Genomic DNA, 19,682 nt, shown 5'->3' with positions numbered 1-19,682 from the left:
TTTCTGTTCTGATGTGTGGCGGCACGGCAGAATCCTTTAATAATCTTTCGAAGCTGAACTGAAAGCACGGAATGTGCATCTTTGAGATGGGGTTTCCCCACCGTCTGGGCTGGAAACTGGAGTGAGTGAGAGTAACTGTGTAGAGTTTGAATGTGTAAAGAACTTTACAGAGAAATCAGCAAATGCAACAGCGTCATGAAGCCCTGTAATCTATTACTATTGAACCACTAATATGAATTATTCCATTTTTTCTAAACATTAATGTAACACGTTTGAAAAAATGTTCCGCTCTGTTTCGAACCGGGAACATTTCTCGTGTAATGCGAATGTGGCAACCACTACACTACGGAGACGCTGTGGTAAGAGTAGCGTTGAGTACATAACGAGAACTTAAACCTCAATAGCTGGACTACACTTCAGGTACTTGCCATCCGAGAATAGAATGAAGGTGCAATATTTTTCAAGGTTGTGATCCTGTGGCTACAATTGATCCCGTGTTTGACAGACTTTATCGATAGAAACAGGAGGTGGCCATTTCGCAGCAAGTGGTCAGAATCTGGAATACACTGCTTTAAGGGACGGTGCAGGCAGACTCAATCTTATCTTTCAAAAGACAGTTGGAACAGTATCTGAAGGGAAAAAAATGCACAGCTGCGGGTGAATGACGAGGGAGTGGGACTAGTTGAGACTTGGCATGGGCTCGATGGGCCGAATGGCCTTCCTCCCTGCTGTAACCATTCCCTTATTCTGTGATGCTATAAGTTAGTGGCACATTTTTAGTGTGCATGGAAGCAGAATATTGGAAAGGGACATGGATTAAGTCGGCAAAACTAGAGGCATCTGATTCAGAAGATTCGGGTGCGCGAAAAGTTTGGGTTTAATGACACTGAAAGGAACATTTTTGTTTTGTGAAATTTTGGTCAGAGTAATGTTGGTGTACAGAAATTTTCGCAGAAAGGGTGTCAGCATTTCATCTTCTTTCTGGCTATCGCAGTTATTGTGCTATTTCAACCGATGAGACTGCACACAGGGAGGTTTAAGTAACAGCGACCTCAGTCTTTATTAAGACACTCGAGAGTGAGAAACAGACCTCAGGGGCTGGATTTCATCCAGTGCTCCCAAGGGATGTTGGGATTCCTTGGGACTTCAGCGGATGCACTCCCTGGTGGTGGAACATGGGAGTGTATGCTTTCTCGATACACAACATCACTCCCCTTCAAAGTCAAATGGAAGTCCATTTACAAGGTGAGGCGGTCGGGAGCCTTTCTTTCCCTAGTTGACCGACGCAGTACAAATGTCTGTTTTGGTGTTTTGGCTTTCCCCTCGCTGGGCTGTCGTGTTGTTGGCCCTGCAGAGCTGCTTGGTGTGCCTGGCCTTGCTGGGATGTTGGACATGATGGGTTCGATTTCCTAGTCCGCGTTGGTTTAGTTGATCCTTTGGGATCTGTATTGTTGGCTCGAAAAAGATGGTGTCTGCACTGGGTTGTTCAGGGCAGTCTGTGAACCGCGGCTTCGTTTGGTCCAGATGCTTTCTGAAAATTTGTCCATTGTCTAGTTTTATTACATACTCCCTACTCCCTTCATTTGCTATCATCGTACCCGAAATCCACTTGGGACCATGTGCATAGTTTAGCACATAAACAGGATCATTCAGATCATATTCCCGTGAAACAGTGGCGCGACCATCGTTTACATTTTGTTGCTGCCGCCTGGTCTCTACATGGAGGTTAGGGTGAACGAGCCAGAGTCTGGTTTTAAGTGTGCTTTTCATAAGTAGCTCAGCCGGAGGCACCCCTGTGAGCGAGCGTGTCTCGTGCCGTAGCTGAGCAGTACTCGGGACAGGTGGGTTTGAAGTGAGGCTTCTGCGACTCATTTAAGGCTCTGTTTGATTGATTCTACTGCCTGTTCTACCTGCGCATTGGAGGCTGGTTTAAACCGGGCCGAGGGGACAGGCTTGATCCCGTTGCGGATCATGAATTCTTTAAATTCGGCACTGGAGAAACGTGGCCCGTTGTCACTGACCATTATGTCGCGCAGGCCGTGGGTGACAAACATGGCCCTCAGGTTTTCAATGGTGGCGGTGGCGTTGCTTCCCGACATAATTTCACTTTCAATTCATTTTGAAAAATCATCCACCATCACCAGGAACATTTTACCGAGAAACGGCCCGCATTGCCGACATGGATCCTTGACCATGGTCTGGAAGGCCAGGACCACAAACTTCGTGATGCCTTTTGTCGGGTTGCTCAACTGAGACACACGCTGCATTGCCGTACACAGGACTCTAAAAGTCAGAGTGAATAGCGAGCAACCACACGTTGGATCTGGCTACCACTGTCAACATTACTATGCCCGGGTGTGAACTGTGGAGATCAGATTTGAACGTCTCTCTGTCCTATTTATAGCACGACACGGTTACCCCACAACAGGCTGTCTGCCTGAATGGACAGCCCGTCCTTTCGTCGCTGAAATGGCTTCATTTGCTCTTTCATTTCAACGGGGATGCTGGCCAAGCTCCCATGCTGTACACAGTTTTTTTGCTAGGTACAGCAGAGAATCTTGGCTGGTACAAGTCCTAACGTGGAGAGCCGCGAGAGGTGATTTGTAATTTTCAAAAGCTTCCTTGATCATCAACAAGTCTGCGGCCTGCGCCACCATCAACAAATTTACACAAACAACGCAATTTGCTCCAGAAACAGGGGAATTGCGATTAGAAAGAGCAGAGTTAGCTCTAGAAAGAGGTAACGTAGTTGCACCTGCAGCAGAAGAGTTAGGAGAGCGCACCATAAACAAAACATTTCGGATATAAATATAACTAGTACACTCGTCAATTTGGAGCTCCAGAAAAAGGACAATTAAGAACAAATTAACAAACAATCTCCAGAAAGAGGGGAACGAGTACCGACAGAAACTATGGAATTCTCACTGGAATCAACGGTATTAGCTGCGGAAACAGCTGTATTAGCTACAAAAACGGGCGAATTCCCTCCAGGAACAGGTAAATTAGGAGTCGCAGAAACATGGGAATTCCCTCCAGGACCATGGAAAGTAGGAGCCGCAGAAAGAGGGAAAGCAGGAGCCACTGCAACACGGGAATTAGCGGAGAAACAAGCGAATTAGCGTCAGAACCAGGAGAATAAGCCTCAGAAACTGTGGAATTAGGTCTTGAAAGATGAAAGTTGAAGTTACAGAAACTGATGAATTTGCAGCTGCAGAAACAGTGGAATTAGCTCCAGAAATAGGGAAATGGGGAGCTGCAGAAACACGGGAAGCGAGCTCTAGCAACACAGGAATAATCACAATACAGCGCAATTAGCAACAGAAACAGGGGAGTTGCCTCCCGAAACAGATGCATTAGGAGATCCACTATCTTCGATAAAAGGAATTCCAGAAAAAACTTGAGCTCCTGGATGAGGGGAGTCAGCTCCAAGAACAGGCTAATTGCGAGCTGCAGTGAGCAGAATTAGGAGTTCCTGGAAAACTGGAATTAATTCAGAAATATGGGTATTCGCAACAGAAGCAAGGGAACTAGGTCGAGAAGATGAGAATAAGCAGTTGCGGAAACTGCCTAATTCTGCACTGCAGAAACTAGGGAATTATGAGTTTCAGAAACACGGGAATTTGTTTAGTTGAGCGGAAGTAGCTCCAGAAACAAAGGAGTTACTTTAAAAAAATTAAGAACTTGCTCAAGAAACAGGTACATTTAATATTCCTGTAGCAGGGGGATTAGGATAGCGCACCATAAGCAGAATAATTCGGAGCTAAATATAACGGGGAATTGGTAGCCACATAAAAAGCAAAATTAGATGTTTCATAAACAGTGCAATTTGAAGCTCCAAAAGCAGGGGAATAAGTATCTCCACAAATAACTGAAATAGCTCCCGAAACAGGGGAACTAGGACTTGCATAACCTGGGGTAGTCGGAGCTCCAGCAACAGCGGCATTCGGAGTTCAAATAAAACGGAATTTGGCAGCTCCAAGAACATTGAAACTCACCCCAGATCAAGCGAAATAGCTCCAGAAACAGGGGAATTCGGATATCCTTAAGTACTGGAATTATTCCATAACTCGCGGAATTAGCTATCGAAATGGTGGAGTTAGCTCCACAAAATAGGCAATTAAGTGATCGAGGACACCTGATTTCATTGCTCCAATGCGGGGGGAATTATGTCCAGAAATATCGCGAGAACTTTGAAACTAACCAGGTACAAGGGGAAACAGGGGAAATGGAATATTCTCATTTCCAGGCATTAATTCCACAATCCGCGGAATTAACTCCAGAAATATTGGAGTTAACTTCGCAAACTGGGGAATTAAGTTATCCAGAAGCATAGGAAATAGGATCTCCAGAAAGCAGGGAATTATGTCCAGAAATATAACAAATATAATTCCACTGTTTCTGGATCTAATTCCACTGTTTCTGGAGGGAATTTCTCTGTTTATGGAGATCATTTCACTGTTTCTGGAGCTAATTCCACTGTTTCTGGAGCTAATTCCGCTGCTTCTTCAACTGCTAATTCCCCTGTTTCTGGAGCTGCTAATTCCGTTGTTTCTGGAGCAACTTCCCCTGTTCCTGCAGCTGCAAATTTCACTGTTTGTGGCGCTACTAATTCCTCTGTTTCTGGAGCAACTTTCCCTGTTCCTACAGCTAATCACCATGTATATGTAGTTGAAATTTCTTCTGTTTCAGGCGCACCTGATTCTCCCTCTTTCTGGAGCTATTGACCAAAGTTCTCGACGTAATTCCTCTCTTTCTGGAGATGTTAATTCCGGTGTGTCAGCACTTAATTCCCAAATTTATGGAGATATGTCCAATGTTTCTGGAGCTAATTCCCCGCTTTCTGGAATTCATTCTAGTAATTAAGGATTCCGCATTCTCATTGTTTCTGAGCTACTTCCCATGTTCCGGGGTTAGTTTCAATGTACTTAGAGCTGCTAAATCCCATCATACGTGAGCTCCGAATGCCGCTAATGATGGAACTCCAAATACCCCAGGTTTTGCAGCTGCTAGTTCCCCTGTTTCTGGGGCTATTTCAGTTGTTGTTTGTGGAGATACTAATGACCCTCTTTCTGGAGCTTCAAATTGCGCTATTTATGAAAAAACAAATATTGCTTTTTATGGCGCTACCATTTCCATGATAGATTTAGCTCCGAACTATTCTGCTGATGCTGCGCTCTCCTAAATCTCCTGCTACAGGAACATATAGAGTACCTGTTTCTTGAGCCAACTCTTCTCTTTTTAAACGTAATTTCTTTGTTTATGGAGCTACTTCCACTCTACTGAACAAATGTCCCTGTTTATGGAGATCCTAATTCCCCAGTTTGCGGAGCTTCAAATTGCGCTGTTTATGAAACACCTAATTCTGCTTTTTATGCGACTACCACTTCCCTGATATATTCAGCTCCGAATTCTTCTACTTATGCTACACTTTCCTCAGTACCCTGCATTATGAACAGGAGATTCACCTCATCTTGAAGTAACTCTCTTCTTTCAAAACATAATTCACCTGTTTCTGAAGCTAATCGCTCTGCACCGTGATTATTCCTGTTTTCCGAGATCGATTCCCCTTTTTCTGCTGCTTCCCATTGCCCTGTTTCTGGAGCGAATTCCACTGTTTCTGGAGCTGCGAATTAACAGTTTCTCTAACTCCTCCTTTTCATCTTTTAAGACCTAATTCCACAATTCCTAAACCTACATCCCCTTTTTCTGGTGCTAATTTCTTGATTCTGCACTAATGCCGGTGTTCCTGGAGCGTCTACTTCCCGTCTATCTGCGACTCCTAATTTCCCTTTTCTTGGATGGAATTCGCCTGTTTCTTTAGTTAATTATGCTGCTCCGACAGCTAATACCTTTGATTCCGGAGGAAATTCCATAGTTTCTGGATGTCCTGTTTCCCCAATTTCTGGAGATTCTGAGTTGTTTGCTGAGCTCCTAATTGTCCTTTTTTTGGAGCTCCAAATTGTACTGTTTATGAAGCAGCTATTTGTCATATTTAAGTGCCTAGTAATTTTATATATTTCTCCGAAATCTCCTGTTTATGGTGCACTCTCCTAATTCCGCTGCTGCAGAGACAGCTAATGTTATTCTTTCTAGAGTAAAGTCTGCTCTTTCTAAATGCAATTACCTTGTTTCTAGAGATAATTGCGTTGTTTCTGGAGCTACTAATTTTCCAGTCTGTGGAGCTTATAAATCCTCTGTTTCTGGGGCATCATCACGTGTTCCTGAAGGTAATCACCTTGTTTCTCGAGCTAAAACGTCCTCTGTTTCTTGAGCACCTGATTCTCCCTCTTTCTGTAGATAATCGCGATATTTCTGGTTATAATTCCCCAGATACGGGAACTCCTAATTCCGGTATCTCTGGAACTTAGTTCCCCATTTTGTGCAGTTAACTCCACCATTTCAGGAGCTAATTCCGCGGTTTATCGAACTAATTCCTGTACTTAAGATTATCCCTTCCCCCTGTTTTTGGAACTATTTTCTTTGTCCCGGAGTTAGTTTCAATGTTCTTGGAGCGGCAAAATCACATTTTATGTGAACTCCGAATGACGTTGTTGCTGGAGCTCCCTTTACTCAAGGTTATGCAGGTCCTAGTTCCCCTGTTTCTGGAGCTATTTCAGTTATTTTTGGAGATCCTTTGTCCCCTGATTTTGGAGCTTCAAATTGCACTGTTTATGAAACATCTAATTGTGCTTTTTATGTGGCTACCATTTCCCCGATGTACTTAGCCCCGAATTATTCTGCTTATGGTGCGCTCACCTAATAACCCTGCTGCAGGATTAGCTCCTTTACCTGCTTCTTGAGCAAGTTCTTCATTTTTTAAATGTAACTCCTTTTTTTCTGGAGCTACTTCCGCTCCACTGAACAAATTCCCGTGTTTCTGAAACTCATAATTCCCTCGTTTCTGCAGTGCATAAGTCGGCAGTTTTTCAACTGCTTTCTCTCAGCTTTCTTGTCCTAGTTCCCTTATTTTTGTTGCTAATACACATGTTTCTGAACTAATTCCAGTATTCCAGGTACTCCAATTCTGCTCTCTGCAGCTCCCAATTAGCCTGCTCCTCGAACTAATTCCCCTATTCCTGGAGCTCATGATTTTTTCTGGAGTTTCTACTATCCCAGATTGTGAATCTCCTAATGCATCTGTTCCGGTAGGTAAATCCCGTGTTTCTGTTGCTAATACACTGGTGTCTGGAGCTAATACATTTCTTTCTGGGGAAAATTCCTGCTGATGTCCAAATGTCCATATTTCTGGAGCTCTAATTATTTTGTGGTTTATGAAGCACCTAATTATGCTTTTTACTTGTCTACTAGTTCGCCGATATATATTGCTCCGAATTGTCCTGTTTATGGTGCACTCTCCTTATTACCCTGCAACATGAACAGAAAAGTCAACGTTTCTGAAGATAACTCTAATCCTTCTAAACATAATTCCCCTGTCTCTGGAGCTAATTGTGCAGTACTGTTATTATTCCTGTGTTCCTGGAACTCGCTTCCCATGTTTCTGCAACTCCCCATTGCCCTGTTTCTGGGGCCAATTCCACTGTTTCTGGAGCTGCAAATTTACCAGTTTCTGTACCTCCTACTTTTCTTCTTTCAAGGCCTAATTCCAGTTTATGTGGCTTATCCTCCTATTTCTGTCTCTAATTCCTAGTTTGTGCAGTAACTGCCGTGTTGCTGTGGCTCCTGCTTCCCCTCTTTCTGCGGTTCCTACGTTCCATGTTCATGGAGGGAATTACCATGTTTCTGGAGCTAATACAGCTGTTTCTGGAGCTAATACCATTGATTCCGGAGAGAAGTCCACAGTTTCTGGAGCTACTCGTTGGCCTCTTTCTGGAGATTCGGCGTTGTTTGTGGAGCTCCTAATTGTCCTTTTTCTGCAGCTCCACATTGCGCTGTTTATGAAGCACCTAATTGTCCTATTGATGAGTCTATTAGTTATATATATGTCTCCGAAATCACTTGTTATGTTGCTCTGTCCTATGTCTCCTGCTGCAGGGACAACTACGTCACTTCATTCTAAATAGAACTCTGCTGTTTCTAACTGCAATTCCCCTGTTTCTGGAGCTTATTCTGGTGATCATGGTCGCTTTTGAAAATGATAAATCACCTGTCGCGGCCCGCCAGATTAGAACTTGGACCAGCCAAGATAATCTGCTGTCTCATGAAAGGCAGCATTTGTGCTCAGTTGAGCATCGTGCCCAGAGAGGCACGATTAAGTTTGTGGTTCCGGCCCTCCATACCACGGTCAGGATCCATGTCGGGTGGGCAGGCCCGTTTCTCGGTCAAACATTCCTGGTTGTGGTGGATGCTTTTTCAAAATGGATTGTACGTGAAATTATGTCGGGAAGCACCGCCACCGCCACCATTGAAAGCCTGTGGGCCATGTTTGTCACCCACGGCCTGCCTGACATACTGGTAAGTGACAACGGGCCATGTTTCTCCAGTGCCGAATTCAAAAAAAATACATGACATGCAATGAGATCAAATATGTCACCTTGGCCCCGTTTAAAGCAAACTCCAATGGGCAGGCAGAGCGGGCAGTACAAACAATCAACCAGTGCCTTAACCGAGACACAGAAGGCTCACTCCAAACACGCCTGCCCCGATACTGCTCAGCTACCGCACGCGACACACTCGCACACAGGGGTGCCCGCGGCTGAGCTACTCATAAATAGGACACTCAAAACCAGAATCTCGCTGGTTCAACCCAACCTGCCTATCAGGTAGAGAGCAGTCACAGCAACAAAATGTAAACGATGGTCACGCCACTGTGTTACGGGAAATTGATCTGTGTATGTGCTGAACGATGGACGTGGTCCCAATTGAATTGCGGGCACGGTGAGAGATAATGAAAGGAGTAGGGTGTTTGTAGTCAAACTTGGCAATGAAGAAATTTGCAGAAAGCACCTGGACCAAACGACGCTGCGGTTCACATACTGCCCTGAAAAAGCCACAGCAGTACCACCTTTTTCGAGCCCACAGCACACACCCAAAGGATCAACGACACCACCCCGGCATAGGAAATCGAATCCTTCACGCCCAGCAGCCCAGCAAGGCCAAGCTCACCCGGCAGCCGTGCAGGGCCAAATGCACGCCAGCTCAGCGAGGAAACAACCAACACACCAGAAGAGACATTTGTATCGAGTCGCTCCACCAGGGAAATAAAAGCTCCCGACCGCCTCACCTGTAACTAGTTTTCCCTTTGACTTTGTTTGGGAGTGATGTTGTGTATCTGTAATGCATGCACTCCCATGTTCCGCCATCAGGGAGTGCATCCCCTGAAGACCCAAGTGTTACCACCATCCATTGAGAGCGCTATATAAGCTAGCACCTGAGGCCTGTACCTCACTCTAGAGTATCTTAATGAAGACTGCGGTGACTGTTTCTTTAACCTCCCTGTGTGCAGTCTCAGCAGTGTTAGAAACACAATAACTTCGTAAAGAATTGTGACCCCGATAGCCAGAAAGAAGATTAAATGCTGACTCCCTTTCAGCGAAAAACTCCATTCACAAACATTTCTCTGACTGAAACTTCACAAACAAAATGTAACTTTCAAAGTCATGAAACGTGTATTTGCGCGATTCCGAATCTTCTGAATCAGATTCTGCTCGTTGTGCCGACTCAATCCATGTCCGTTTGAAATATTCTGCTTCCATGCACACGATGAAATGTGCCACTAACTTATAGAATCACAGAATAAGGGAATGGTTCCAGGACGGAAAAAGGCCATTCGACCGTTCGAGCACATGCGAACTCACAACGAGTCCCACACCCCTCATTTTTCCGCTGCTGTGCAATTTTTCCTTCAGATACTTATCCAACTGCTTTTGAAACATTAGATTGAGTCTCTCTCCGCCGCCATTTAAAGCAGTGTATTACACATTCTAACCACTTGCTGCGAAATGGCCATCTCCTGTTCCTATGCATAAAGTCTGAGAAAAAGGGGTTCAATTGGTGACACACTCACAACCTTGCAACATTGCAAAATAGAGCACCGTCATTCTCTTCTCGGAACGCAAGCTTCAGAAGCAGAAGTTGTCCAGCTGTTGAGGTTAAAGCTCTCGTTATGTTCCCAACGTAAATTATAATACAGCGTTTCAGAAGTGTCGTGGTTATCACATTCGCTTAAAAAGCGAAAAGTGACAGGATCAAAACCAGGCAAATACATTTTGCTGACGTGTTCCATTAATGATTGAAAAAATTGACTAATTCATATTAGTGGTTCAATATTAAGAGAGTGCAGTGTCTCACGACGCTGTTGCATTTGTTGATTTCTCTGTACAGTTCTCTACGCATTCAAACTCTACACAGCGTCTCTCACTCCCTCCACTTTCCAGCCCTGACGGTTGAGAAACCCAATCTCAAAGCTGCACATTCCGTGCATTCAGTTCAGCTGTGAGAGATCATTAAAGGATTCTGTCGCGCTGCTTCGATTCACAAAAGAAAATCAAAGCCACAAACAAACTCATCGACTCCTCGCCAGCTCCAGAGTGAGTGAGGGCGGGACAAGCCCCAACATTCGGAACACGGACTCTCCAATCAGCCACTGCCTGCGGAAAGCGGCGAAGGCACGTTCAAACTGTGGCTTACCGCCCTTCACTGGGCTGCAAAATACCTCGAATTTAGCCAAAGCTCCCTGTACACCAAACAGCAGCATCATAAGACTCTTAATCTCAGGTTCCTGAGCTCGATCCCCAGCGTGCACGATCATTTTTTCACTGGAAACAGCAGTAATTAGCCGATCGCCTCGTTTTGCATCAAGAAAGTAATGCTATCCGATAATTATATAGTCATACAAGTAAATAGCATGGAAGGAGTCCTTTTCGGCCCATCGTATCCGCACCGGCCAACAAATGGCCAGTTTTAGTTGTGCAACCCTGCAGCTTACTGCATTTCAAGCGTACATCCAAGTACTTTTTAAATGTAGTGATAGTTTCTGCCTCCACAACACTTTCAGGCAGTGTGGTCCGGACCACCACAAATATCTGGATGAAGAATGTGCCCTTCATATCCCCTTTAACCTTGACTAATTACTTTTAATGTATGCCCCTTGGTGATTGAACAATCCACTGTGGGAAGTAAGCCCTTTTATTCAACAATATTTAGGCCACTCTTAATTTTATGCCGCTCAATGTTGTCGCCCATCAGCTTCGTCTGTTCCAAGGAGAACAAACCCAGCTTATCCAATCTGCATTCGTAGCAAATTTGATCCACTCCCGGCAACATCTACGTAAACCTCATCTATACCCTCTCCAGCTCTGTCACGTCCTTCCTTCAATACGGTGACCATAACTGCACCCAGAACTTCAGCTGTGGCCTAACCAGAATTTTATACAGTTCTAGCAAAAACCCATTTGCTGTTCTGTTCCTTGCCTCTGCCAATAAATGCAATCATTCTGTATGTCTTCTTAGCCAACTTATCCAAATGGCCAGCTACCTTTAGGAATCTGTGGAAATGCAATCCCAGATCCCTTTTTTCCTTTTTTTCTTAATGTCCTACCAGTTGATGTGTATTCCCTTTCGTTGTTAGCCCTCCACAAAGGCACGATCTCACATGTCTCTGGATTAAAGTCCATTTGCCACTGTTCTGCCCAACTTACCAATTGATTGATATCTGCCTGCAGTCTCCAGCTTTCTTCTTCATTATCAAGCACACTGCCTATTTTACTATCACCTGTAAACTGATCATTTATAACGCCTATATTCAAGTTTAGATCAATGATATATACCACAAAAATAATGTACCTCACACTGAAAACTGCGGAACTCCACTAGAAACAACCTTCCAGTCACAAAAACACCCATCAAACATTACCCTTTGCTTTCTGCCTCTGATGAAATTTGGATCCAATTTGCCGCTTTTCCCTCGATCCCATGGGGTTTTATTTTCATGACCAGTCTGCCATGTGTGACCTTAGCGAAAGCATGAATAAAATCCATATAAACTACATCGTACGCATCCACTGATCGACCCTCCTGGTGACCTGCTCCAAAAATGCATTCATGTCACTCAAACGCGACGATTCCTTAACAAATCGTGCTGTCTGTCCTGATCAACCAGTGTCTTTCGAAATGTAGAAAATGTATAATCGTTAAATGTTATCGTGCTTTCACGGGAAAACATCATTAATTGACTGATGATCTTCATTTGCACAACTGAAGAAATGTTAACTGAAGGAGAGTCATAAATTGAATAATTTGTTGATGCTCTGCAACTTACCTCGTCAATCATAAACCATTTTAGACACTGCGTTTTAGTGGTCTGCTTCAAAATGTTCATTGCTGGTAGCAGTTAAATGAGACTCAGGAAACAGTGGGATAGACTGTAGAGCAAGAGACTGGTTGTTGTGAAACAGCAACGAAAATATACATTCTGCAAGAATAACATCGAAAAGAAAGGTCACCCGGACAGCAAGAAAGAAGATTAAAGGCTGACTCCCTTTCAGCAAAACATCCTTTCACAAACATTTCTCCGACCGGAACTTCACAAAACAAAAATGATGCTGTTAATGTCATTAAACCCGAATTTCCGCGCGCCAGAATTTTCAGAATCAAATGTCTCTTGTTGTGCCGACTCAATCCATGTCCCTTTGCAATATTCAGCTTTCATGCACACTATTAAATATGCCACTGACTTATAGAATCACAGAATAAGGAAACGGTTACAGCAATGAAGAAAGCCATTCGGGCCGTCGAGCAGATGCCAACACTCAACTAGTCCCACTCCCCGTCATTTACAGGCAGCTGTGCAATTTTTTTCCTTCAGATGTTTATCCAACTCCGTTTTGAAATATAAGATTGAGTCTGCCTCCACCGCCCTTTAAAGCAGTGTATAACAGATTTTAACCACTTTCTGAGGAACGGCCACTCCTGCTCCTATGTATAAATGCAAAGAAAGACGGGATCAATTCCTGACACCGTCAAATCCATGCTAAATATAGCACTGTCATTCTGCTCTCGTGACGAAAGCTCCTGAAGTGTGGTCCAGCTGTTGAGTTTGAAACACTGGTTATGTTCCCAACATTGCGTTGTTCACAGCGTTTCCGTAGTGTAGTGCTTATCATTTTCGTTGAACACGTGAAAGATCACCGGTTGGGAACATTTTGCAAACGTGTCCAATTAATGATTAGAACAAATTGAATAATTCATATTCGTGGATAACAGAGTGCAGTGTCTCACGACGCTGTTGCATTTGTTGAATTCTCTGTCCAGTTCTGTACACACTGAAAATCTACACAGTGTTTCTCACTCCCCCCGTTTTCAGCCCTGACTGTGGAGAGACGCCATCCCAAAGCTGCACATTCCGTGCCTTCAGTTCAGCTGTGAGAGATTATTAAAGGAACCTGTCGCACCGCCTCGCTTCACAACAGAAAATCAAAGCCACAAACAAACCCATTGAATAATCGCTCTTCGCAATTTCGAGAGTGAGTGAGGGCGGGACAAGCCACAGCATTACCGTCCAGCACTCTCTAATCAGCCGCTACCGGCGGAAAGCGGCGAATGCAGCATCAACAGTGGTGTAACGCACTTTACTGGGTTACAAAATGCCACGGTTCGAGGTAAAGTTCCATTTGCATCGAACAACAGCTTCATAAGTCTCTTAATCTCAAGTTCCTGAGTTCAGCCCAGCTTGCACAAACATTTTTCAACTGGAAACACCATTAATTGGATGACCGCATCGTTTTGCATCATGAAGTAATGCTCACCACTAATTATATAATGATAGAAGTTTACAGAATGGAAGGAGTCATTTTCGGCACATTTATCCACACCGGCGAACAAATGTCCAGTTTTTGGTGTGTAACCCTGCACCTTAATGCATTTCAATTGCACATCCAAGAATATTTTAAATGTGGTGACGGTTTCTGCCTCCACAACACTTTCAGGCAGTGAGTCCCAGACCCCTACATACATCTGGATGAAGAATGTTCCCTTCAAATCCCCTTTAACCCTTAGACGAATTACTTTTAATTTATATCCCCTGGTTGGTGACCCCTCGAATATCGGAAATGGACCCTTTTAATCAACAATATCCAGACCCCCTCCTAATGTTATACACTTCAATGCTGTTGCCCTTCAGCCTCCTCTGTTCCAAGGAAAACAAACCCAGCCTGTCCAATCTTGTCCTCTTAGCAAAATTGCTCCACTCCCGGCAACATCTACGTAAATCTCCTCTGTACCCTCTCCAGCGCTATCACGTCCTTCCTTCAATGCGGTGACCAGAACTGCACATTGTACTCCAGCTCTGGCCGAACCAGAAATGTATGCAGTTCCAGCATACCCCACTTGCTGCTCTCTTCCTTGTCTCTGCCAATAAATGCATTCTTAACCAACGTAGCCAACTGACCAGCTAATTTCAGGGATCTGTGGACATGCAATCCCAGTTCCTTTTGTTATTCTATATTTCTCAATGTCCTCCCAGTTGATGTATATTCCCTTTCCTTTTCAGCCCTCCACAAATGCACGATCTCACACGTCTCTGGATTAAATTCCATTTCCCACGTTCTGCCCACCTTACCAGTTAATTAATATCTTCCTGCAGTCTCCAGCTTGCGTCTCCACTTTCACCCACACTGCCTATTTTACTAACACCTGAAAACGTCTTAATCATAACCCCTATATATAAGTTTAGATCATTAATAAATACCATAAAAAGCAATGGAGTTAGCTAGCACTGAAACTGCGGAACCCCACTTGAAATATCCTCCCAGTCACAAAAATACCATCAAACATTAGCCTTTGCTGCCAGCGTCTGAGCCAAATTTGAATCTAATTTGCCGCTTCGCCCTGGATCCCATGGGCTTTTACTTTCATGACAGCCTGCCATGTGGGACCTTAGCGAAAGCATTAATAAAATCCATATGCACTACATCATACGCACTACTTCATCGAATCAGCTGGTAACTTCCTCCATAAATGTAATCAAGTTAGTCAAACGCGACCCTTCCTGAACAAATCGTGCTGACTGTCCAGATTCACCAGTGTCTTTCGAAATGTAGCAAATGTATAATCGTTAAATGTTATCCTGCTTTCACGGGAAAACATCGTTAATCAACTGATGATCTTCATTTGCACAACAAAAGAAATGTTAACTGAAGGACAGTCCTTAATTGAATAACTTTCCTTGCTCTGCAATTCACCTGTTCAACCCGAAACCATTTTAGACACTGTGTTTTGCGGTCTGCTTCAAAATGTTCGTTGCTGGTGACATGTATATGAGGCTGGGGAAACAGTGAGATGGACTGTAAAGCAAGGGACTGGTTATTTGAAACAGCAAAGAAAACATACATTCTAGAAGAATAACATCGAAAAGAAATGTGGCCACAACAGCCAGAAAGAAGATTAAATGCTGTGTCCCTTTCAGCAAATAATTCCTTTCCCAAACATTTCTCAAGCCGAAACTTCTCAAAACAAAAATTATGCATATAAATACATTAATCCCTAATTTTCACGCACCAAAAACTTCTGAATCAGATGCCCCTAGTTGTGCCGACTCAATCCATGCACACTATTAAATGTGCCACTAACTTATATAATCACAGAATAAAGGAATGGTTACAGCACGGAAGAATTCCATTCGGCTCGTCGAGCCCATGCCAACTCTCAACTAGTCCCACACACCCGTCATTTACCCGCAGCTGTGCAATTTTTTTCCTTCCGATACTTATCCAACTAGCTTTTGAAAGATAAGATTGAGTCTGCAACCACCACCCTTGAAAGCAGTGTATTCAAGATTCTAACCACGTGCTCAGGAATGGTCACTCCTGTTCCTATGTATAAAGAGAGAGAAACGCCAAACTTATCATCTTGTTAAATATAGCACCATCATTCTATTCCCGGAACACTGGCTCCTGAAATGTAGTCCAGCTGTTGAGGTTAAAGCTCTGGTTATGTTACCAACGCTACTTTTGCCATAGCGTTTCCGTAGTGTAGTGTTTATCACATTTTCTTAACGTGCCAAAGGTCCCCTGTTCGAAAGCCGGCGGGAACATTTTGCAAACTTGTTCAACTAATGATGAGAAAAAATTGAATAATTCATATACGTGGTTCAATATCAACAGAGTGCTGTGTCTCGCGATGCTGTTGCATTTGTTGATTTCTCTGTACAATTATGTACACTCTCAAACTCTAGACAATATCTCTCACTCCCTCCTGTTTCCAGCCCTGACGGTGGAGAAATTCCATCTCAAGCTGTACATTCCAGGTATTCAGTTCAGATGTGAGAGATTATTAAAGGATCCTACCGCACCACCTCGCTTCACAACAGAAAATCAAAGCCACAAACAAACCCATCGACTAATCGCTCTTCCACAGATCCAGAGTGAGTGAGGGTGTGACAAGCCCCAACTTCAAGCACTCTCCAATCAGACGCTGCCAACGGAAAGCGGCGAATGCAGCCTCAAACAGCGGTTTACCGCCCTTCACTGGGCTGCAAAATGCCACGGTTCGAGACAAAGCGCCCCGTACACCGAACAGCATCCTCATAACACTCGAAATCTTAGGTTCCTGAGGCCGAGTGCCAGCTTGCACGAAGTAAAAGCCCATGGGATCCAGGGCAAATTGGCAAATTCGATCCAAATTTGGCTCAGAGGCAGGAAGCAAAGGATAATATTTGATGCGTGTTTTTGTGACTGGAAGGAAGTTTCATTTGCAGTTATGCAGATTTCAGTGCTCGGACCATTGCTTTTGAGTGATTTTTCAATGATCTAAACTTTTATATAGGGGTTATGATTAAGACGTTTTCATCAGAGAGTAAAATAGGCAGTGTGGTTGAAAATGAAGAAGATAGCTGGAGACTGCAGGCAGATTAAATCAACTTGTAAGGTGGGCAGAACAGTCGCAAATGGAACTTATTCCTGAGAGGTGTGCAATCGTGCATTTGTGGAGGGCGAACAACGAAAGGGAATACACTCAACTGGTAGGACATTGAGTAGTGAAAAGCGAACTGGGATTGATTGTCCACAAATCCCTGAAGGTAGTTGGCCAATTGGATAAGTTAGTTAAGAAGGCATACGGAATGATTGCATTTATTGTCAGAGACAAGGAACAGAACAGAAAGTGGGAAATGCTAGAACAGTATAAATTTCTGGTTAGGCCATAGCTGGAGTACTGCATGCAGTTCTGGTCACCGCATTGAAGGAATGATTGCGCTGGAGAGGGTACAGAGGAGATTGACGGAGAAGTTGCCGGGATTGGAGCAACTTTGCTATGAAGAGATTGGATAGGCTGGGTTTGTTTTCCTTGGAATATAGGAGGCTGATGGGCGACAGCATTAAGGTGTATAACATTAGGAGGGGCCTAGATATTGTAGCTTAAAAGGGCCGATTTCCCATCGTAGAGGGGTCAACAATCAGGGGGCATAAATTAAAAGTGATTAGTATATGGATTAAAGGAGATTTGAAGGGAACATTCTTCATCCAGATGTGTGTGAGGGTCTGGAACTCACTGACTGAAATTGTGGTGAAGGGAGAAACCCTCACCACATTTAAAAAGTACTTGTATGTGCATTTGAAATGCCGTAACGTGCAGGGTTACACACCGAAAACTGGACATTTGCTGGACGGTGCGGATTCGATGGGCCGAAAAGGACTCCTTCCATGCTGTAAACTTTTATGTTTACATAATATCGGTTAGCATTACTTTCATGATGCAAAACAAGGCGATCGGCAAAATAATGATGTTTCCAGTGAAAAAACGCTCGTTTAAGCTGGGGCTCGAACTCAGGTACCAGCGATTAAGAGTTTTAATGAGGCTGCTGTTCGATGTACGGGGAGCTTTGGATCAAATCGTTGAATTGTGTTGCCCAGTGAATGGCGGTAAACCGTAGTTGATGCTGCATTCGCCGCTTTCCGTCGGAAGCGGCTGATTGAAGAGTGCGGGGCTGGAATGTTGGGGCTTGTCCCGCCCTCACTCACTCTGAGCTGGGGAAGAGCGATTAGTCGATGGGTTTTTTTGTCGCTTTGATTTTTGATGTGGCACGGCTGGATCCTTCAATAATCTCTCACAGCTGAACTGAATGCACTGAATGTGTAGCTTTGAGATGGGATTTCTGCACCGTCAGGGCTGCAAACGGGAGGGAGTGAGAAACACTGCTGAGTTTCAGTTTGTAAATTACTGTGCAGATAAATCAGCAAATGCAACAGCGTCATGAGACACTGCATTCTGTTAATATTGAACCACGAATATGAATTATTCAATTTGTTCTAATCATTAATGGAACACATTTGCAAAATGTTTCCGCCTGGTTTCGAAACTGGGACTTTTCACGTGTTAGGCGAAAATGATAACCACTATACTACAGAAACGCTGTTGCAGCATCAATGTTGGGAACATAAGCAGAGCTTTAAGCTCAACAGCTGGCCGACACATCAGGAGCATGCGTTATGTGAATAGAATGACGGTGCTATCGTTTGCAAGGTGTTGAGTGTGGTAGAAATTGATGCCGCGTTTCTGTCTTTATATATAGGAAAAGGACTGGTCATTCCTCAGCAAATGGTTAGAATCTGGAATACACTGCTTAAATGGGCGGTGGAGGGAGACTCAATCTTATCTTTCAAAACGGAGTTGGATAAGAATCCGAAGGAATAAAATTGCACAGCTGTGAGTAAATGACCGGAGTGTGGGACGAGTTCAGAGTTGGAATGGGCTGTACGAGACAAATGGCGTTCTTCCTTGCTGTAACTATTCCCTTATTCTGTGATTATATATGTTAGTGGTGCATTTAATAGTGTGTATTGAAGCAGAATATTGCAAAGTGACATGGATTGAGTCGGCAGAGCTCGATGCATCTGATTCAGAAGATTCGGGTGCCGGTTCGCGAAAATTCGGGTTTAATGTCTTTAAATGCATTATTTTTGTTTTATGAAGTTTCGATCAGAGGAATCTTTGGGAAAGGAATTATTTGCTGAAAGGGACTCAGCATTTAATCTTCTTTCTGGCTGTTGTGGCCACATTTCTTTTCGATGTCATTTTTCCAGAATGTATATTTTCTTCGTTGTTTCAAATAACCAGTCCCTTGCTTTACACACTATCTCATTGTTTCCACAGTCTCATATACATGTCACCAGCAACGAACATTTTGAAGCAGACCACTAAATGACAGTGTCAAAAATGGTTGAGGGTTTAAGAGGTAAATTGCAGAGAAAAGAAAATCATTCAATTAAGGACTTCCTTCAGTTAACTTTTATTTAGTTATGCAAATGAAGATCTTCAGTTGATTAATTATGTTTTTCCGTGAAAGCAGGATGTCATTGAACGATTATACATATTCCACATTTCGAAAGACACTGGTTAATTAGGACAGTCAGCAGGACTTGTGAAGGAATGTTCGCGTTTGACTAACTTGATTGCATTTTTGGAGGAAGTCATCAGGTGATTCGATGAAGTAGTGCATATGTTGTAATGTATATGGATTTTATTAATGCTTTCGCTAAGGTCCCACTTGGCAGACTGGACATGAAAGTAAAAGCCCATGGGATCCAGGGCGAAGTGGCAAATTCTACCCAAATTCGGCTCAGACGCAGGAAGCAAAGGGTAATGTTTGATGAGTGTTTTTTTGACTGGAAGGATGTTTCAAGTGTGGTTCCGCAGTTTTCAGTGCAAGGTCCATGGTATTATGGTATTAATCAATGATCTAAACTTGAATATCGGGGTTATGATAAAGAAAATCTCAGGTGAGAGTAAAA

This window comes from Pristiophorus japonicus, unplaced genomic scaffold (assembly GCF_044704955.1).
Source record: "Pristiophorus japonicus isolate sPriJap1 unplaced genomic scaffold, sPriJap1.hap1 HAP1_SCAFFOLD_29, whole genome shotgun sequence".
Lineage (NCBI taxonomy): Eukaryota > Metazoa > Chordata > Chondrichthyes > Pristiophoridae > Pristiophorus > Pristiophorus japonicus.
Note: the sequence above shows the minus strand (reverse complement) of the source record.